At 34.7% G+C, this 19,803-nt stretch overlaps 1 pseudogene; it reads right to left on the bottom strand.

Moving 5' to 3' along the window:
- The window catches only part of LOC100713953 (zinc finger CCCH domain-containing protein 15-like), a 36,296-nt pseudogene that overhangs the window by 1,938 nt on the left and 14,555 nt on the right, over positions 1-19,803 (bottom strand).

Raw genomic sequence — 19,803 nt, 5'->3', positions numbered from 1 at the left:
TTTTGCAGCTGATATTTGTGTACCAATGGGAATGATTTTCTTATTAGATTATTGGCAAATAGTGTAGCAGTGTAAGCCTCCTGTGTAGTTTGTGTCTCACAAAGACTACATAATTTAAGATCAAAAGTTCCTGATGTGATTGTCAATGAGGAATTATTTCATCTTAATCATATTTGAGAAACGTCAATGTGTTTATCATTCTTACCTTTAGAGAAGGGATTACTTGACAAATTCCTATATTCTGCAGAACATTTACTGCATTCAAGCTCTTAATTAGCTACTCCGACTACAAATATAAGGAGAAAAGTGCTGGGTGTGGTGGTGCATGCCTGTAATTCCAGCCCTGGGGAGGCTAAGGTGGAAAGATTACACAAGCTCAGGTCCAACCTGAGCTACATAGTGAGTTCAGGGCCTCCTTGAACTACATAAGAAACAAAGCAAGAAGCAAGCAAAAAAAAAGAAGAGTGGTACATGACTTCAAGAATTCGTAGAAGGACAATAATTGTGCTAACCAAAAATTACAATGCAAGGGATTGTTGCTGTAATAAAGTTACATAGCAGAGGAAAGAAAAATTTAAGGCAGGTTTCTGGCAGTTGCCTAGGAGAATCCAAGATATATTTTAGGAGCAGGGGAGCCTGGAGGTATGATTGACAGGATGAATAGGTGCTTGGGTAACAGCTGGCAGCAGGCATGACAGATGCAAAGAATGTCAGGTGTGAGGCAGGAGTAAGGCTGACAGGAACTCAGAGAGGGCAAGTGGCATGAAGAACCAGGTGGCCTTATTTATGTATGTTTCCTAACAGAAACTACTAGCATATGCAGCAGGCATCTTTCTGTACTCTGATAATTTGTGGTAGAGCAGATATCTGTGCCGAAGAAATCTTTCTGGAGAGGACACTGAGGATGGATTAGAGAAAGGTAAGCACAGAGGAACACAGATAAGTCAGAACAGTACAAGGTATCTAAGGGCGAAGGATGAGGGAAGAGAAACGGTAGCAGCAAAAAGGCTGGAGAAGAAAACACCAGGAAGAAAGACAGAAAGACGTGTGAGACACAGAGAACCATAGAGACTGTGAGAGGTGATGAAGAGGAGAAATCCAGGATGAAGCAGGCACGTGCCTGTGTTTTTGGACTGAGCTAGTGAGAAATGATGTGAAGAAGAAGAAGAAGAAGAAGAAGAAGAAGAAGAAGAAGAAGAAGAAGAAGAAGAGAGAGGAGGAGGAGGAGGAGGAGGAGGAGGAGGAGGAGGAGGAGGAGGAGGAGGAGGAGGAGGAGGAGGAGGAGGAGAAAAGGTAAATTTCACTTTGATTTCAGTTTGTTTCCAATTAATGATTTGAAGGAAAGAAAATTCACTTTAAATTACATCGAATCAGATGCTTCTTGAAAAAGTTACAAGGATTTTCTTGTTTATGAGTCAAAGTGTTTTTAGACTATTTACTTTTGTGTTTTACCTGTGTAGGGGGTTTCTATGAAATTGAACAGTCTGAAAGGTTGACATATCATTTTTAACATTTAAATAATAGGTATAAGTATAATTAAAAGCTCTGTTAACAGTACAGTATTTTTTTAAAAATGGAATGGAGGTTCACTCTGCCCTTCCTTAGTGTCAGAACATCTTGTTTAGTCTCACTTTTTAAGGATTTGCCTCTCAGCAGCTTCTGAACCTGGCTTCTCTAATGCAACCTTCAAAATTCCTGGCAGAGCAGGGAGACAAAATGGGAGAAATTCAGTGATCCAGTGATCCTGAGAGCTGCTACCACCATCAGCTGACTTCCAGCAGGGACAACAGGAAGCTGACCCTGTTCCTGGAGTGCTGCAGGATAGAAAGCATCACGCTTACCAAAACTCATCTCCAGCAGAATACTGGATATGGCTGGAAGGAAGAGGTGGATAAATCACATCCAGTGAGGGTAAAGGTTAATGAGAACCTCACAGGCCATTCCTGAAGAACATATGGATGCTAAATAGATCTCCAAGAAAGTTGTATCCTGAATTTCTGAGTCAGAATCAGTTTGTTATAGTATTGTAAGAAAGGGCTACCTCTGCCCCCATCCTCCTACTCCTCCTTGATCTCAACTTCTCCACAAACTGGCAAAGTTTGTGTTGAAAGGGTGCCAAAGTACATGGAAAATGCCAGAGGCACCCAAACACTCATAGTCTCAGAATTTCCATTCTTTTAGTCCTGTTAGTCTAAAAGTATAAAGTAAAAATGCTCTTATTTTCTCCCCCAAAAACTACAGAACGTGATGGACTAAAATTTGTTATTGTTCTTTCCATTTTTCACTTCTAGACAGTTACAGTGTGCTTGAATAGGATCAAAACACTTCTTCTAGGTCAGCATGTTTTATATTGACATATTTACCTTTAATATCTAAACTTGAACAGGTTTATTATTATGAAAAAGAGGCAATCTGCTGGATATATTAGTACATAAATCATTGTCAGGAAACCACTCCTGTGTCTCAAAGCAGCAAAACCTTTTAGAGCATTGATGTGGGTCTAGCCAAAGGGGATGGAGAAATTTTTTTTTCTTTCATCCTCACTGAATATCTCATAGAGAGGTGGTATTCTGTTAGATTCAAGAAATTCAGTTGATTAAACATTTCTATACATAAGTTCACCTAACAGACATTGATTAAAGAAAGCTATCAAAATTGTTCTTTTCTTAATGTCTGTCATTTTATACCTTTTTTTTTTTTGCTGCAGTTAGAAATGTAAATTTCTCCTTTAGAGCTGGGATGCTTAAGAAAAACAATGACTAAAGCATTTTTCTAAAATAGTAGGAGCAAAGACAATCATTCCAATTCATGTTGAGAACTGGAAAAGGAATAAAAATTGATTGAGATGGACCTCATTCTAACAGATCAGTTATGCTGTAACTTTCAAATGGTGTGCATTTTTTAAACATTGTTGAAGATATCTTCAATAAAATGTTTATATTCAACCTATTATTTTGTTCCTGATATTGTATACCAAGTTTTCTGGGTGATATAGTAAAAAATAATAAGTAAATAACACTGTTGAGTATAATTATTTTCTTTCATAATTATTTTTTATTGCATTAAGACATTTGTACATCTCACACTATGTAGGACAAGTCAAGAAGAATGGAATCAAGTGGAACAAAGAGACAACCATTTTTATATTTTTTTTAATTTATTTTATTTATTTTTTGGTACCAGGGATCAAACTCATGACCTTGCGCTTACCAGATAAGCACTTGAGCCACCGAGCTAAAACCCTGGCCTGAAAAAACCAATTTTAAATGATTAAATTTTGAAAGAGCACTGTCATTGGAATAAAAATATTGGTTCCTGCTTTTACTGGGATTGTTGTATCATGACTCTGTATTAGTTTCAAGTTCTTAGATCTCCATTTTTTCTCACCATAAGAGTGGATAAAATAGCTGATAAATGTTTTCCCATTCTGTATATTGTCCCTTTTTTCTACTGTTTAATTCTTTTTGCTGGCAGAAGTTTTTAGTCTAATATAATCCCATTTGTTGATTCTTGAGGCTACTTCTTGGGCTACTGATGTTCTTATTTAGAAAATCCTTTCTTATACCTATAGCTTTAAGTATTTTATCAATTTTATCTTCAGAGGTCTAATGTTTCTGTTTTAATGTTTAGATCTCTGATCCATTTTTATTTTAACTTAGTACATAGTGAAAATAAGGATCCAATTTCATTCTTCTGTAAATAGATCACCAGTTTTTTCAACAGAACTCATTGAATAAGATATCTTTCTCCAACATATGCTTTTGGTCCCTCGGTCAAAGATCAGATAGTTTAATGTGTCTGTTATCCTCAATTCTGTTCCACTAATTCACATGCTCTGTTTTTTTTTTTTCCCCAGCACCATGTCATTTTTTTTTTATCACTCTCTTTGTAGTATAGCTTGAAGTCCACTACTGTTATGTCACCTGCTTTGGGTTTATTGCCCAAAATTACTTTTGCTATTCTGGATCTTTTCTGGTTGCATATGAATTTTGGGATTATTTTTCTCTAGATTTGTAAAGTATCTGTTGGTATTTTGATTGGAGCTGCATTGAATCTGCAGTTTTGGACGTGCAATCATTTTGATAGTATTGATCTGTCTAACCAGGAGCAGGGGACATCATAACATGAACTAAGATAAATAATAAAATAAAAATAAAAAGAGGATGGGGAGATTGGTAAAGAGGAGGCAAAGAGGGAATGAGAAGGGAATTTTTAAAACAGAAATAAAAAGTAATATGTACATGTAACTAGTCCCAAGATGATTGTAACCTGTATGTGTTACAAATATATACTAATTAAAAAGAAATTTAAAAATGGATGGGAAAAAGTACTTCTAAGCCCCTATCTTATTCTACAGTGTTATGATAAAATATTTTTAATTAATGTTATTATGTTATCTTTTGATGTGATATATTCTGAGACAATTCCTTAAAAATTTCTTAGTATAAGAATATAAGTAAAATTAAATTACAATCATAAGACAGCCCTCTATTTCTAAAAGAAACATATCATAAATCTGGAAGAACAAGGTAAAATACGCTGACAATAACATAAACTTTTTCAGATTTAGTTATTTCAAAAAAGAGAGTGGAAGAAGTAGAAACAAAGAAAAAGAGGTGTTAGCTAAAAAGATTTCTTGCTTGGAAAAGTAGTACGACAGAGTGATTAGAAAATAGGAAAACAGACTTGAGTTTGTTTGGCATTATAGTTAAGTAAGAATGATCTCACCAAAATATATTGCCTACTGCTTAAACCACAGTTTCCTAATCTATACAAGGATGTAAATAGAAATCAACTCTGAGGAATTTTGAAAATTAGAAAAAAAAATAATGCACGAACGTTGCTTAGCACAGAACTTCTAGTTGTATCTGTGAGGTTCTCAAGAGCTAGAACAAGTTTTCAGCATATCTAGAGTCTACTGTTCCTGAAGTCTTGGGAATACTTGAGAAATTAGTCTTTAGATTATTAGCCTCAGAATCAACATTGGGAATCAAGATCAGCTTTGTAGTGGTGACCAAACATTTACCAAGACCTCCAGAGAAACTATAGAGCAAGATATGCAAGAGCAGGAGAGATGTGTCACCAACTGTCAGAGTTCTTATCTGTGGGAGTGATAAGCTCCCAGAGGAATTGAAAGAGAATTAAAATTTTCATCTTTGTCTGAAATCGTGGTAGAGCCATGTTTAACATAGAGCATTTACATCTTTTCCACTAAAGATATTTATACTTTAACTTTTCATCACTCATACTCTCTTTCCATGTTTCAACCAGGACAAAAGAATCAAATTTTGGATTTCTACCAGTCTGTATGTTTACCTATGTTTGCCAAACCACCCCCCACCTAAATTTTTACAGAAAATCTTATGAGATGTCTTAAGTGGTGGGCTAGGAACTGGACCTGCCAGGATGGTAAGGCTGAGAAATTGTTTTCTTTGTGTTTGGTTGTTTGTGGTATCTGTTATTAATGAAGAAAATACCTGTCTTTCTCTAGTCAAACATTTTCTTTGGCAGGAAATTCAATTGTCCAGAAATAGGCTTATTTATGTCATTAAATTAGTTGCAAAAGCAGATTAACAAAAGAAAACTTTAACTCAAAACTAATGAGCCTTTGTGTACATGTGAGCATGTGTGTGTGTAGCGTGTGTGTGTGTGTGTGTGTGTGTGTGTGTGTGTGTGGTACTAGGGATTGAACCCAGAGCCTTGTGCATGCCATCATGTGCTGTACTACTGAGCTACACTCCTACACTACAATGAATCTTTTAACGTTATGTTTATTTTATTGTTGTTTAAGTTTTTTTAGTGCTAGTGGGGTGACTGAGGATCATAGTCTAAAATGGTGAAGAGGAAGAAGCTGGGAAAACATAAAGCTAGAGTTTCCTCATCCAGAAAGTCTGTATTTTCAACAGTATAGTAAATGTGTAGGGAAAAGACTGGCCATGCTCCTACTGTGTTCACCAGTCCTTTCTATTACATGTTTGTGCTGGTTCTGTATCCTTTTAATGCCAGAACTCAAGACATGGGCAGAAAAGAAACAAAATATTATTAGTGAGCTAGATAAACTTGATGAAATAACTAATTTCAATGTTTGTCAACTATGGCCTGCCTACAATTAAAAGGCAAACCAAGGAGTAATAAGATTGCCGACAAGAATAAATAAGAAAGTCGATCTGGAGGAGTCTTTCTTGGTGAGGGTGGGAATAATGTGTAAATTACCTTGATGTTGCTTGTCATCAAGGTTACTGCTATTCAGATGCTAGAGCACAGAGAAATGCTGAAAGCCACCAACCTTTGTGACCAACCTCAGAAATCAAAGTCAAATGAAGAGCATAAAGAAAAAGCTACAGTAATTTAGACTTGTAAAGATATCCTTGTGAATTAGGAGAGAGGTAATGCAGCATTGACTTAGGCCACAAGCATCTCAAGAAATATATTTGTGAAAATGTAAGAAAAGAATCTACTTTGTCTACAGGAATAGGTACAAGAGGGTGACATGTTGGTGTGGCATAATCCACTAAAAGGGGAGGACCAGGAGATCTTCATCCCTGCTAGTCTCAGGGAGCTTCCTCAGACAGCAGTGTAACTGCCGTGATATAGGCTCATTGAAGCAAAAAAAAAAAAAACTAGTCTACAACATACCTTGAAAGCAGTATGATAAGTAGAACTGTCTGGTCCTAAAGGCCACTTTGTATGGTTTCATTCATACAAGGTATCAAAAACATACAAATCTAATGATCAGCTGGGTCTGAGAGACTATAAACCTCAGGGAAAACAGGATCAATTGAAAGGATGCATGGATAGCACAGGGTGTGGAAAACGCTTTCTTATATCAGTTTTTTGGGGGGAGTTAAGTTTGGCTTTGTTTGTTTGTTTGTTTGTTTGTTTGTTACATGACAACTGTAACACCAGATTTGGTTTGGCTTGGTTTGGTATTGGGAATGGGATTCAGGGCTTCACTTTTACCAGGATCATACTGTGCATCTAGCTACTTTTCTGGCCTCTTATGTGTTTTTTCAGTTACCACTTTGGATTACCTGTCCTGATAGATCATAAGACTTAAAATAAAACATGTCTGTTCACTTGACAATCAGTGATAGTTACAGAAAATCTTGTGCAAAGTCTCTAACATCAGCATTTACACACAAAGGTAATTATGAAGTAAGCTTCCATTTTATAGGTGATGAGATTAAAATTAGAAAATCTTTTCTAGGTCAACTTTATATCTAAAATGGTAATGTTCTGGAAATTTAGCTCAGCGGCATAAGCACCTGCCTTGCAAGCAGACAGTCGTGAGTTTGATCCGTGGTACCAATAAAAAAAATAAAATAAAATAAAATATATATATATATTTTTTTTTACATTTCTATATAGAGGAGTGTAAATATTATTTATAACTGAAACTGTGCTACAAATGACAGAACCCAAAGAACATAATATATCTGTAGTTATCCAGAGCACATTAATGAATCGTTTTGTGCAGCAAGGTAAGATAGAAAAAATAGGCAATTAAATGTCTTTGTGGTTTAGAGAAAATAGAATCAAGTTTTTAAAAAGCTAAAGACCTTTATCAAGGCTTGTGAATATGAGGTCATAGACAAGAACTCAGGATCATGAGAAAGAGATTGGTTTTAACAGCTCAGCCTGTAAATATCGCACTCCACCACAACCACCAGGGACCAGCACTGCAGTAGAAAAGGCAACAGATAAAGTGCTTTGTGTGAAAATTTTTCTAAGTTTGTTTTCTGTACAGAGAATATACTGAAAAATGGGTTGATGTTTCATATCTGGTTAGACAGAAAACAAAAGAAACAAATAAATAAAGCAACAGAATTATTTGGGACATAAATGATAAGTTATGTTAATTTGAAGTAAATATATACATGTATTTGAGAAGCATTTAATTAAAATCTAGTAGTAAATGTAGCTATTGTTTATCTGAATCAACAAAGGTTTATTTTGAGGCAGAGGAATTTTATTAGTAGTATTATTTAAAATTACTGACATATGGTGATAATAAAAATTACCAGTTTTGCATTGGATTTATTATTATTTATAAATCATTTAAAACAATGCCTGCATCTGGAATGAGCCATATCCACCTCTTAATGGTAGACCTACCACCACAAGGAATTTATCTGTAAATAAAAAGGTGCTACCAAATATACATGGTATGTATATGTATATTACATATATGAATCACACACATTGCATATACACATTAACACATACAGTGCATAGTATATATATATATATATATATATGTTATATATATATATACATGTATATATAAAGTATAGGTGTGTAGATTTTTCTATAGTCATAGATATTTCTACATAATTACAATATCACATATACACATACATGTACATGTACGCACATGCACAAATATTTACCTTAAAGGGCCATTAATCTCAGCAGATACCTATGTTAGTTAGAAGGCACTGCAGATACACAATGAACATTTATCATAATATAAATAATTTCTAAGAAATGCAAAAATACTCACTTGCCAATATAAATACACTTTTTGTAGAAATAAATTTTGTTTATACAGAACAATTTGGTTTTCAACATAGAAACTGATATTTTATGCAAAAGTTGAAATTATAAAATTTAAATTTCATACTCAAAATCATACTTCATAGAAAGATAGCCATTTCCATGACATTCATATAAAATGAATGTAATATAATTTTATTATACATTGTGCAAATTGATATAAAAATTGACAGAAAATAGCCTATGTATGTAAGGAAAACCTTCAAGTTTTTATAACTCTGTAAATTCCATTTTTCATTTCCTAAACTTAAAACTGTTCTCTTACATTTTGTAATCATGTAAAGCCTACACATAAAAGTAAACATCAGGAATTCAGATGAGGAATTTCTTCTAAATCTAGCCTTAATATATATATATATATATATATATATATATATATATATATATACTTGTGTATTATATATACACAAGTCAAAGGGTCCTTCTGAATGAGTTGGCTTCCTTTTAAGGAGTTATATTTACTCATAGATTGTTGTAGTCAGAGTTTGTGCAGAGAACAATTAGAATCAAGACATGGAGTTTATGTTATTATTTTTATAATGGTCACCAGGAGTTAACACAAGAAAATGCAGGAAATCTATCTGCAACACCAAGGACATAGAATATTTAGTCAAGAGCTTAAATCCCACAGCAATGTCCCACATGAGTCCAGATGAAAACCCAGAGCTCATGACAATGCCTCCCACGAGTCCAACTGGAGATCCAGAGCCCCCAAGAAGGACTCACACCGGTCTCTTTTATGAATCCGTGCCAGGAAGGCCCAAAGGTCAGTGGTGAAAGCCAGAAAGTCCATGCCAGTGGGGTGAAGGAGATGTGATGGTGGGAAAAGGGTTCTGTGCTGGAGCTGAGAAGTCACACTCGCAACAAAGACCAGGGCTTTCCTGAAAGGCACCACAGCCATCCTCAGTGAAACAAAGGCCCCAAGATCCTCCTCTGCCAAGCACAGTCAGGTACATGCCATGAAGCCAGCATGAGGAGTTCATCCTGGAGACCAAGCAGCACACATCTTCCCCTCCAGATCCAGGAAACAATGCTCGATGTGAAAACCAAAGCTTCTCCACGAGAACCAACAGCTCAAGCAGCAACTCTCGTAGGAGAACCCAAAATGCCTCAACAAACAACACAATAATGCAACACCTCCCTTCTTCTTCTCCACCTATTTATGCTGGCAACTTTCCTCAGGTGGAGCATCTTCGCTCAGGGCAATGCTGATGTAATCTAGCTGGCATTAAGTTGACCACCAGTTCTTAGTCCATAACATAGATTATAACCTCCAGAACTATATGGTATGTTTGAAAGGACAACAGCAGTGCTTTGCTATGGAGGAATAAATTTTCAGAAAGAAAATATATTAGCCACAAGAGCATTCTCCTTATTTACACAATAAACATATGTTGTGTGAGCACTAAGGGTTAAAAGTGTTATAGTGGTTGGATGGGAAGAAAGAAGAGTCCGTCTGCTCCCAGTGTCTTGAAGAAAGATAATAAAATGACATTTATGAATTTTGTTCCAGTGGCATGCTCTAAATTAACATTTGTAACAAAAATTTGGAACAGTAATCACAAGGTGAACCTGTACTCAAGGGAAGGATAAGTTGACCCTGCCTATGGATAAGACCATAGTAAAAATTGCTAGTGCCATTCTTGACGACAATTTTCTACATGTCATAAGGTCACTGATGCTTCCTTATCTAACCACAGTTCATACTCACCAAAGCAGGACTCTCTGGGAAATAATTCCCTGATACTGTATTAACTGTAAACTCTTCATCTACATTTTTCAAGACTATTCCCTCCATGGAAAACATAAAATTATCTGCTCTGTAGTCCAGTAAAATTTTGTCCCTTTTCACCCGGTACTGTACATTTCACAATACGTGTTTTGATGATGAAGCTGGCTAGCACTTCCTGATTTCTCCCACATTTAAAATTAGAATAATACTTCTGGCTTATTAACAAAAAAAGTTTTAGTATCAGATTTAAGAAATGGATATTTAAATTGTTTAGTAGCTGTTAATTTCTATGCAAATAAGTACAGTCCTTATGGTTTAGCTGATTTTGGAGCCGTTCTATCAACATTAGCCTTTCCCCCATGGAAAATTTCTAGCTAATAGTTTATGCTATTTAACCCATACATGTTGTCTTATGCCCTGGCAGTGCTTTATAAAATTAAAGTGAAAGTGAAAATGTTTAAATAAAAATCCTTCCCTAATTGGCCACCTTATTTATTATTCTCATGTCTCACTGAACTGACCAATCTGAATTTCAAAGTCTATGTTAACTTTTTTCCATTTTGATACTTTAATGTTCTTTGCTTTCTACTTGTAACTTTGTTAAACACTTCATTTATAGACAATTGAATTGTTACTTATAATGCAAAGAATGACAGTATACATTGACAATCTATAAGTGTGCTAATGGCAGCTTTTCATTTGTTTTCAAATGCTTTTTTTCCAGAGGATTTGTTTTCACAATTGCATACTTTTTGCTAGACTTAAAGCAAGGTTTGCATTCCATTGGAAGAAGACCAGCAGATACTGAAAATAATATAGTCTACAGACAGAGATGTTCTGGACAAAGGCAAAATTATCATGAAGAAGATATGCAATTTTTAAAAGTATTGATCATTGAGAGTTAATTGATTAGCATCAATCCCTTTTTTTCATTCTATTTCTCCATCATATTATAAATTCCATAAGGAATGGTACCAGGAATGGTACCATAAGGAATGAATTTCATGTGCATTAAAGGAATGTGTATAATGCCAAGTTCTTGGTGTGAATATGATTAACAACTTTTAATGACAAGAATATAGTTACCAACTACTGCAACTGACACAATAGCTAACATAGTGTTGCGATTTTATTGTGTATTATCATCACTTTTCTGATATAATTATGTGCCTTACTGTCCTATTGAGGAAAAAAGAGACAAAGTGGTGGAGGAGTGGAAGAAAGAAAAAATAAAAGTAACACAATTAATTTCAAAAGGAAATAAAATGATGCTTCAGCTGATTCTTCTTTTATGCCAAAGTTCACAATAGTATATGAGACATCCTGAGACATAAACAATAAGATAAATATTTGAAACTTACATAAATATGAATTGCTTTTAGAGTTTAGCTCAGTGAGCATAGCAGAAAATTTATTGCTTTTATTTAATTTAAAGCAAGATATGCACTAGATGTCTCTTAACTAGAATCATTTATAAACTATTAATGATTTAATGTGCATTTTCATCAAGATGGGAAAAAGACATAGTTATTGCATAGGTCTTTTTTCCTCCAGACACTGAGTCATTATTTAATTAAGTACTGTTTATGGTTTTAGATAGTACATTTGCACTTTTATCTGGGTGCTGCATTTCAGTAAACATATATTTAATTTATCATCTCATAGATCTTTTTAATCCAGGCATACGCAGATCATTAGCCTTTTTATAATGACATGTTTTCTTTAAATTCTTTAACTTTCTCTAATGATTTCACTTCTTTTTCTTTGAAATAACGTTGTTAATAAGTTAGAGACTGATACAAAACTAAAATATTCCATACAACTTTTCAGTGACCTACTTCACAGATTCCATTTTTTAAAGTAATTGCATTTTTACTATATACTTTGCAGCATTTCCAATTACTTTTCTTTACACAGGCTTGATTTTCCCACTGCATGTCTCCTTTTAAGGGCTATGTAAGTAGTGAGCCATGTTTTGAAAACTATACAAACTCCTTAATAAAGCTAAAGCCAAGATAATATTAAAGAACATTATTAAAATGGGAGAAATTGATATAATGTGTAAACTCCTGAGGCTGTGATCATTATCTACAATAATATGAAAAATTGTTTTCAGGAAGCATACGCAGAAACAGATGTATAAAATTATAAAGGTAAAAATTGATTTTGAATATTAGGGAAACAATAGGAAATTATTTAAAACCTAGGTATCCTTCTGAGAAAGATAAAATAATACCCTTGTGTGCCCTAGTTTATTGGCTTCTTTGGAGAACAAGAAAGCTAAGAGCCATGAAAACGCACTCTGTCTTCTTCCATATATGTATATACTATATCTATCGTGTGCTGGATTTTAAAAAGGCTAAAAGACTTACATACACCTCCCCAGAGTGGGCGTCTCTCCGCATTCTAAGAATCATTCTGCAAACAATTTCTCTCGCAGCCAATGGTAGTCTCAAAGCTCACCTTCCCACAAACAACAAGCAAACAAACCTGAGCACAATCAGAGGAACAGGAATCAGAGCTCAGTGGCATTGGAGTGTCAGAGTAGACCCTAAAAAAAGCACAGGCTGAGAGGCAGAGGGAAGTGTGTGGGAGTAGAGTACAAAGCAGGTAGGGAGTGGGGCACGCAAACCAAAAGGCTGGCCTGGGTACAGATGGCTTAGGCACAGGAGAGTCATTAATAAGGTGACAAAGTGTACCTGAGACTTCAAAGGATGCTAAAATGACCATACGTCAGGGTCGGTGGCTACTATCAGAATTAGATACCTGGAGAAAGAGTTTATCCAGGATTGAAATAATAAAATCACTAAGTTATTTTCTGTGTTGATAAGTCACAAAAAAGACATAAAAATTTAGAAACAAGGATTCAATATTTTAAGATTATCTGATGCATGTATCATAGCTGTGCAGAAAATTTAAGGAAGTAAATAAAGTTACTACAGTAGTTAAGCATAGGAAAATAAGCCAAAAATGACTGGAAAATTTGAAAACTAAATTACTAGAAATGAATGATATGATTACTGAAATAAAACTGTATTCAGCAGGAAGATTAAGTTCATGTGAAGAGAGAATTTGTAAACTAGAAAACATATGCAAATCTTACTTTGAAAATACTAAATAAAGATTAGCAGGTAAAGACCAAAAGAGAAATTAAAGAGGTTATCAAAGCTACCATGGAAATTCCTATTATATCTACATGAAATTCTAGATGTAAAGACTAATCAGAATGTTGAAGATTCAATATTTAAAATAATAATGCCAGGAAATTTTCCAAGCATGCAACTGCAAATCAAATGCATTACAATGCAAACAAATTTCAAAAATACTACAGTAAAACTAAAAAAAAAATCAAAGAAGAGGATCTTGACTAGAGAAAGAAAACAGATTGATTACCTTCAACAGAATGACTGCTATAAGGACCACAACCAGATGGATATCAAAAGTTATAACTTGTCATCTTTAAAGGATTGATAGACATGGGCCCGGAATTTAGCTCAGCAGCACACAGTCATGAGTTCAATCCCAGTACCAAAAAACAAACAAACAAAAAGGGTAAACTATTGTCAATAAGCATTGGTCCTCAGAATATATTGTTTACGGACATGACACTCATTTTAATAATTTCTGAATAATTCTACCTAAACAGTATTGTATATAGTTATCAGATAGATAAATCTTTACATATGAGTAACAGGCATAGGTACAAGAATAGATATAAGTAAGGGAATGGTTAATACCTATCTGCAAAATTATGTTTATTATACAAGTAGAAAAGGTAGAAGGATGGAGCATGGGAAAAGCACATTCACCATTAGGAGTTATAGGCAGGGTTTCACTTTTTAAACTTGTGATGGTTCATGAGTTTACATTGCATCCTATATAACAAAAAAAACCAAAGGCAGGCAAGCATAGATCAAGATGATAGCGTATCACAGATTAAGACAGGTTAAAATAAAACCCCAAGTTAAAAAAATTATCAATTAAATACTGGAGAGAAGAAATAGATAACATTAGACGAAATAGCCTCTTAGAATCTTCATTTAAATTCTAATAATAATCTTCAAACTATGATGGGATAAATACAGCTGTGGAATTTATGGAAGCAATTTGTGAATAGTCCTCAAGTCAGACTCAAATTTCTCTCCTTCCCTCAGAGTTGTGATGGAAAGCCAGGGACACAGTGATTTCTTAGCATCACGGACCCTGAATCTCTCCTGTATTACACATGGTAAAACACCTATCATCAAAACATGTAGTTATTAATCTGCTTCTGATGGTTCTTTACAGAGACTCTGAGAAATAGCATACAGTTTCTATTTCTGCACGTAAGAATTTTTAAGTGGTCACTCTGTCCCAATAACACATACAAAGCTAGACAGAAAAAAAATCAGTAACACTTCTTAGATATGTTAAAGAAGTGAGATCATAGGGAAATATTTGCCCCCAAAATGATAAAGACTGACTAGTAAAAATAGAGAATCACAATTTACCAGAGCAGAAATAAACCTCAGATTCTAAGTAGGAGAAAGCCTTTTCTGTAATTGAAAAATTATGAAAGCGTAACATGAACAAACCTGATACATGAAATCTCTTGGGAATGCAGACACTAGCACGTCTGCTTTTAGTCACATGTGTTGAATTCATTGTGTAAATCAATTTGATTCACTGTGAAAGACCCACAGATGGGCTTACCAGGCACCGATCATGTCCACCATGCCTTCTTCCGTTTTCTCCCATCCTCTCTTTCCCTCGCTCCGTCCCTAACATTTCCTCTTCTACTGCCAGTCATCTTCTATTAAGCTTCCCCATTTGAGAAAAAAAAAAATGTGATATAGATCTTTCTGTATCGCTTATTTCTTTCATTGTGATGTTCTCCAGTTTATCCATTTTCCTCTTTATGGTTGAATAACAGTCTTCCTTATGGCTGAATAACAGTCTGATGATGTTGTCTTTATCGATTCCTCTGCTGACGGGTACCTTGGCTCATTCCACATCTTGGCTGTTGTCCTCAGTACTGAAATGACGTGGATGTGCAGGTGTCTCTTTGTTATGCTAACTTCATTCACTCTGAGCACACCCAGGAGTGCATCTACCACATCATATGGTAACTCTACTTTAGTTTTGTAAGCAAGCTCCATACTATTATCATGGTAACCACACTAATTTACTTTCCTACCAACAGCATATGAAATTTCCTTTCTCTCTATATCACCTCCAACATTTGCTATTTGTTTAATAATAGCCATTCCAACTGGGATGATATCTCACTGTCAGCTTGATTTTTATTTCCCTAATGATTAATGATAGTGAGTATTTTATAAGCGAGACACAGAAAAATAAATCCTCTGTGTTCTTTCCAATATGTGGAAGCTAAAAAAGAACAAAGTCAACTTGAATGTAAAGTAGTGATTACTAGCAACTGAGAGGGTGAACAAAAAAGGAAGAAGGGAGGGGTAGGTGGGAATAGGGAGGTTGGATAATGGGAGCCTAAACATGGTGAGAGTGCAGGAATAATGATGGTTTGCACCATCATGGGATGACTATAGTTCACAATAACCTATTACATAGTTTAGGAAGATAAGTAAAGCAGTGATAATATGAAAAACTAATGGCAACACTAAAAATGAAAATACAAGGAGATACTGCTGTTACTTTGCAGAATATCAAGTGGCATTATTGCAGGAACATGTTTCTTACAGTACGGTCTCTATTCTACATCAGCTAATGTTGCTGCTGTCATTAGGAGCCTCTTTGTGTCACACTGCCCCTCTGGAGTTACAGAGAGATGAGTGACTTGGATCACAGCTCCAGGCAGATTTGATGACTGCAAACATCGTCCCAATAAGGCTGCAAATAAACTCAGCCGAACTCTAAAGGTACACTATTGACCAACACTTTCATTAGTTAACAACATATTCATTTTTCCAATTTTTTATTATGATAATCATCTCTTTTTTGAGAAATTCTATACTACTTTTACCTTGCTTCTTCTTTAATTTTGGTAAAAACACATAAAATGAAATGTTTTTTCTTAAGTTTTTAAGCATCCAATATAGTACTGTTATCCACAGGCGCTATATTGCAAAGAGCTCTTTAACTAATTCACCTTGTGTAATGGCAAGGTTATATGTTAGTAACTTCCTGTATCCTCCTCTCTACAGTCTGGTGACTGGTCCTATGTCTTTGCCTCTCAAACTTTGACCACTATAAACACTTTAAGTGGAATCACACACAGTATTTATCTTTCTATGACTGATTTACACAGTACTTTATCCGTTCACTTGTGTGTGGGCATTTCAGTTGTTTTTACATCTTGATTGCTGTAGTTTTGTCCTGCATTGAACATCAGAGGACTATTTTAGATCCTAATTTCAATTCTTTGGAATAAATCTTGAAAAGTGAGATAGCTGGATCATATCTTAATTCCACTTTTCATTGTTTAAGGAACTTCACAGTTTTTCATAATGGCTGTGGCTATTCCATTTCACTACTTCACATTTCTGTTCCCCAATAATGTATTTCCAACCAGGCTTCCAGTTTCTTCACACTCTTAGCAACTCTTTTTTCTTTTCTTTACTTTTCTTTTCTTTTCTTTTCTTTTCTTTTCTTTTCTTTTCTTTTCTTTTTTCCTGGAGATCAAAACTTACAACCTTGTGCTTACCAAGCAGGTGTTTCTGCCATCGAGCTAAATCCCCGGGCCCAACTAATTCTTTTTTATTTATAACATCCTTTGTTATGGCTTAAAGCTAAAAACTAGTTTAGATTTAAACCATCACCTAAAATTTCATATGTTCAGAAATGAGGCTTTTAAAACGTGATGGGATCATGAGGCCCTGTACTTATCAGTGAATTAATTCACTGAATATGGAACTGTCCAAAAAAAAAAAGAATATGCAAAAATAGGAAAAAAGGAAACATACCAAAACAAACAAACACACACCAAAAATACTAAGAAAAACAAAAAATTTCAGGAAAAGAGAAACAGGATGGAAGAATAAGACTAACAGAAAACAGTGAACAAAATGGCAATTGTATGTAATTCCCTATCAGCAACCATGCTAAGGGCAAATAGATTCAAGCTTCAATCAGATGACACAGAGTAACTGAAGGTTTAAAACCAAAGTCCAACCACATGCCATCTGCAAGAGATTCAGTTTAAAGATGCATATAGGCTGAATGTAGACATGAAATAAGATATTGCATGAAAATGATAATAAAAGAAGACAGGGATGGTTATGCCTAGGCAAAACAGAACTGATATAACAAGCTGTCAAAAATTAAACAAAGCATTCAATAGTGAATGACACAAAGATCAGTCCATCAAGAGCACCCCAGTGACCCACCTCCAGCCAGGTTCTGTTTTCTAACAACACATTCCCGGTCAACACAGATGTGCACACCATTCCTGACTAGCATTTCTTCTAAGACAAGCGTGATGATAATGAAATCCTACAGCTTTTATTTGTCCTAAAAAGTCTTTATCTCTACATTTTTGGATCTTTCAAGACAATTTTTCTTTGTTGGAACTTTCTCCTTTTTTCCCTCAACACCTCTCTTTTCCCCCATCACACGTGGTACTTCTACTTCATAACAAACATTATCAAAGGCATGTATCAAACTCTTATGTTTTCTATATGGCAGTTGTATTAAATTGAACATTTTTCATGCAAGGAAAAAATATATAAGAAGTATTCATATTATGTTGGAAAACCTTTGATGTGACCATAACAGACATAAATACATTTCTAGAAGATAAATATATGGACTCTTTTACACTTCATAAAATATAACTTCAAATAAATCTGATAAATATATAGTAATACATAATAATTCCTACTCAAATAATAAAAGATTATAGGCATGTTCAACCCATCTCAGAGAGAGCATTTTCATATTACTTTCATAATTTCTTATCTTATGTCATTAAGAGTTTCAGAGAAATAACCAACCAATTTTAGAGCATCACAAGCAGTTAAATGGCAATACAAAAATATTTAGTTATATAAAATACAAAGCTATGAGTTTAAAGATGAATATAGTACATAATGCAGTATTTTTGGAGGAAGAGGATATTGAGTCTGGGTTTGGTCCTATTTTTCTCCCATATGCTTTCACATACACTTCCAAAATTTTCAAATATCACTCACTGAACTATGATTACTATATTCACTATAGGGGACCATAAAGAAGATGTAGCATCTTTAAAGATACGCAAAATATGAACATTTGCAAACATAAGACTTTAAAGTATATATCACAATATGTGTGTGTGCAGGTATCTGAGAAAGAATCGAGTTTGAACCTTGACACAGCCATTTCCAAATTTGTGATTCTGGGCAATTACTCGTCAGAAATTGTAGATAGTAACTAAATTAGAATAGATTCTTAGCATTAAATAAAAATTCATATAAACATCTGTCAAAACATCTGTCATTAATATTCAGTAAATGACCATAATGCCCACTAACATATTTTATTGTCTTTTTTTTTTTTTTTTGTCTTTTTCCTTTTTATTGGTACCGGGAATCGAACTCACGACTGCCTGCTTGCAAGGCAGGTGCTTATGCCGCTGAGCTAAATCCCCAGCCCCCACCACTAACATATTTTAAAACACAGCAGAGAAATATAAATAGAAATTACATATTAATCCAAGAACTGATAGTGTAAACACAGCCATGAACTCCATTAAATTAAAGATATAGTCTGAGAAAACTTAATTAAATATGGCCATTCTGACATTTCCTGTCTCATACACTCAATTTTCAAAGAAATCTGATGTTTCAGGAGATAGATTCTACACTTTTTTTGTAAGTACCTACTTTAACATGATGATGTGAAACAGAAAAGCAGAAATTATGCTAGGAAATATGAGTTAAGTGAGTGCAAATTTGGTGGGCCAAATAGGATCTCTGTGGGTGTAATGATTTTTAGAAAGTGACAGCAAGCTGTCTAGTGTCATATTACCACATTCATCCTCAAAGTAACATGAGTCACAAAATTCCTAGCTCAAAGCCTTCTTAGTTGAGTAGATTGTAACTTGGGGAAGCTTTATAGCTGAATTTTAAAATAAATCCACACAATTTGAGACTTTAAATTCAATTTTGGGGATATTAATCTAAGAGAACAACAGGCATTATTCTGTGCAAATGTGTTATTGGCACTGTTAGAGCCACGCTGCACAAGTCTCCTGTGAATGATTGAGAACTTCAGATTGCCTTCTTGTCACTGTACGTTCCTTGAAAGGCAGTAACTTCTTAATGGATATTTGTTCACCTGTCTCATCACATCCCATAAAAAACTGAAATAAATATACACTTGAATGGCTTAAAGGATTTATTCACAGAGAAATTATCTGTCAGGAAGTTAGTTATATCCACTTCCCTGTGTGTAGCAGCCACCAGATGGTAGCTCTCCACAGTTCTTGGGGACTGTGAATTGGCACTAATTGAAACATCAACACTCACTTCAAGGCTCATATAGAGGAACTATATCCCCAGACCTCCAAATTCTCTCAG

Source organism: Cavia porcellus, unplaced genomic scaffold (genome assembly GCF_034190915.1).
Source record: "Cavia porcellus strain 051 isolate PalLab524CR breed Dunkin Hartley unplaced genomic scaffold, mCavPor4.1 scaffold_20, whole genome shotgun sequence".
Taxonomy (NCBI): domain Eukaryota; kingdom Metazoa; phylum Chordata; class Mammalia; order Rodentia; family Caviidae; genus Cavia; species Cavia porcellus.
Note: the sequence above shows the minus strand (reverse complement) of the source record. Positions and strands in the feature narration are given on the sequence as shown.